We start from the raw sequence: 3,043 nt of genomic DNA, 5'->3' as shown, positions 1-3,043 counted from the left end.
GCCTGTAATCCCAGCTACTCGGGAGGCTGAGGCAGGAGAATTGCTTGAACCCGGGAGGCGGAGGTTGCAGTGAGCTGAGATCGTGCCACCGTTCCCAAGAAACATCATTCACAAGAAAGTAACTATAACTGGTTCTTAAATATTAGGTGAAAAGATGCATAATATTACACTAATACTCATAAGTTTGTTCATCCTTCAGATTGGCAAACATAAGGCAGTTTTTTGTTTTTAATCTTGGCAAGAGTGTGAGGAACTAGGCATTCTTATGCATTGCTTGGTATGAATAGATCATTGAAAATCCCTGTGGAGGTAAGTTTGACAATTCTAGGAATTTCTTAAGGCTGTCTTCACATGTATGCCGAATGACATGTACGAGAAATTTTTGGCTGGACATGGTTGCTCATGCCTGTCTCAAAAAAAAAATAAAAATAAGCCAGGCATGGTGACATGTGCCTCAAAAAAGAAAAGGTTGGGGGGCCGGGCACAGTGGCTCATGCCTTGTAATCCCAACAACTTTGGGAGGCCGAGGCGGGCGGATCAGCTGAGGTCAGGAGTTCAAGACCAGCCTGGCCAACGTGGAGAAATCCCATCTCTACTAAAAATACAAAAATAAGGTGGGTGTGGTGGCGGGTGCCTGTGTCCCAGCTACTTGGGAGGCTGAGGCACGAAAATCACTTGAACCCAGGAGGTGGAGGTTGCAGTGAGCCGAGAGATATGCCACTGCACTCCAGCCTGGGCAACAGAGCAAGACTCCATCTCAAAAAAAAAAAGTCTGTATAGGAAGTCTGTGATGTTGTTTTACATAACTCCAACCACCCCCAAAGTCAGGGTCAATACCCAGAAAACACTTGAAGAAAGCAGTAAGCGGCTGGACTTGGTGGCCCACGCCTGTAATCCTAACATTGCGAGGCTGAGGTGGGCGGATCACTTGAGGTCAGGAGTTCGAGACCAGCCTGGCCAACATGGTGAAACCCCGTCTCCACTGAAAAAAAACAAAAAATCCCAGTGTGTTGCCAGGGCCTGTAGTCCCACCTGCTGGGAAGGCTGAGGCCGGAGAATCGCTTGAACCCAGGAGGCGGAAGTTGCAGTGAGCCAAGATAGCTCCACTGCACTCCAGCCTGGGCTACAGGACAAGACTGCGTCTCAAAAAAAAAAAAAACTTTAAGTGTTCTTAAGATATTGCAAGATAAAGGAAGCTTATAAATCTCAATCTGCACCACTGTAAATGGCCCTTTTTGGCCTTTTAAGTTTTAAAAATTATAATTCAGGAAAGCTTTTTCAGCATTAAGAGAAAACGGGCTGGGCATGGTGGCTCAGGACTATAATCCCAGCACTTTGGGAGACTGAGGCAGGTGGATCGCTTGAGCCCAGGAGTTCGAGACCAGCCTGGGCAACATGGTGAAACTCCATCTCTACAAAAAGTAGAAAAATTAACCAGTTGTGGTGGTGCCTGTGGTCCCAGCTGCTCAGGAGGCTGAGGTGGGAGGGTCATGGGTCCCAGAGGCCAAGGCTTCAGTAAGCCAAGATGGCACCACTGCACTCCAGCCTGGACAACAGAGCAAGACTCTGTCTGGAAAAAAAAGAAAAGAAAGAAATATACCTTATTAGTAATAATAGTGCATAATGACAGTTCCGCTATAGTATCAGTGTAATTAGACTTACATCTTATGATTTGATATTTTCCCCTAGGTCACTCAGTCTTTTTCTGTTTTCTACAGGACACTGACAGTAGTGATATGAAAAGCCCAACAGGGAAAGACACACAAATAGAAGATATGCCGACACTTTCTCCACAGATACCCCTTGGAACTGGAGAACAAGGTGCAGATTCTTCAGCAGAGTCGCCTATGCCATGGTTATGTGTCTGTGGTGCCGAATGGTACCACGAAGGAAACGTCAAAACAAGAGCAGGCAATCATGATAAACAGTTCTGTGTCTTAAGTCACGAGGGACCTAAAACCAGCGTTCCCGACCCTGAAGAAACTGCAGTCACGCCTTGTGGCAGAACGGAGAGTGGGTGTGCCCCCACATCAGGGGTGACCCAGACAAATGGAAACAACACAGGTGAGGCAGAAAACGAAGAGCTGGGCCTACTGATCAGTAAGGATATGTCCAAAAGAAAAAACCAAGAATCGTCCTTTGAAGCAGTCACGGATCCATGCTTTCCTGCAAAAAGAAGAAAAATGTCCCCCGAGTGTTCACCAGATCAAGAGGAAAGAGAAATAAACTTTACCCAGAAACTGATAGATCTGGAGCATCTGCTGTTTGAGAGACATAAACAAGAGGAACAGGACAGGTTATTGGCGTTACAACTTCAGAAGGAGGTGGATAAAGAGCAGATGGTGCCAAACCGGCAGAAAGGATCTCCAGATGGGTATCACCTCCGCGCTCCGTCCTCCCCTCCAGACAGAGTGCCAGATGGACAGAGGAAGAATCCCAGAGACAGGAACTCCAAAAGGGAAACTCATACAGAGCGTCCAAAACCGCAGAGAGGCTCCAGGGACGAAAATAGGCACCTGTCTTTAAAGATGCAGTGGAAGCATTCAGTGAATGGAAGAAAGATGCCAAATTCTTCTAGAGATCAGTGTAATGTATCCAAAAGTGCTCATTCCCTACAGCCTAGTATTTCACAGAAAAGTATTTTTCAGATGTTTCAGAGATGCACAAAGTAATGCCTGGTAAAGGGAGTGCTTTGTGATCTAGTAAAGCTGGACCGTGAAGCCCTTTTCTATCATGGAATCGTTATCCACGTGTTACTCATGCTGCTCCCTGGGCACGCTCATTGTCCTTAATAAAGGTCTGTGTGGTGGTGAGGGCTGCATAGACACATGTGCTTCTGCACAGCTCAGCGGTAAGCGGGGGTCCCCTGTCGTTTCCTTAATAACGGATATGTATTAAGTTTACAATTCCTATCGATAGCTTAAGCTTTGGCCAACTCCAGGAAGTCTCCACATGCCACGGTCTTTCCAAAAAATGCATGTTTTATGGCCTTTGCTCACCTTTTCGTCATGACTGGTGATCAGAGCAAGATTGTACTATTCTA

At 46.4% G+C, this 3,043-nt stretch overlaps 1 pseudogene across 1 annotated transcript in view; it reads left to right on the top strand.

The window, feature by feature from the left end:
• Window positions 1–2,824, top strand: part of LOC105525567 — a 5,436-nt pseudogene extending 2,612 nt beyond the window's left edge. The window contains exon 2 of the transcript XR_001003941.1: window positions 1,690–2,824. The product of XR_001003941.1 is annotated as an E3 ubiquitin-protein ligase RNF168 pseudogene (transcript). The remainder of the gene's footprint in view (window positions 1–1,689) is intronic.
• The last annotated feature ends 219 nt before the right edge of the window (window positions 2,825–3,043 follow it).

The sequence above is a fragment of the Colobus angolensis genome, unplaced genomic scaffold, assembly GCF_000951035.1.
Source record: "Colobus angolensis palliatus isolate OR3802 unplaced genomic scaffold, Cang.pa_1.0 Scaffold54, whole genome shotgun sequence".
NCBI classification, from domain to species: domain Eukaryota; kingdom Metazoa; phylum Chordata; class Mammalia; order Primates; family Cercopithecidae; genus Colobus; species Colobus angolensis.
Note: the sequence above shows the minus strand (reverse complement) of the source record. Positions and strands in the feature narration are given on the sequence as shown.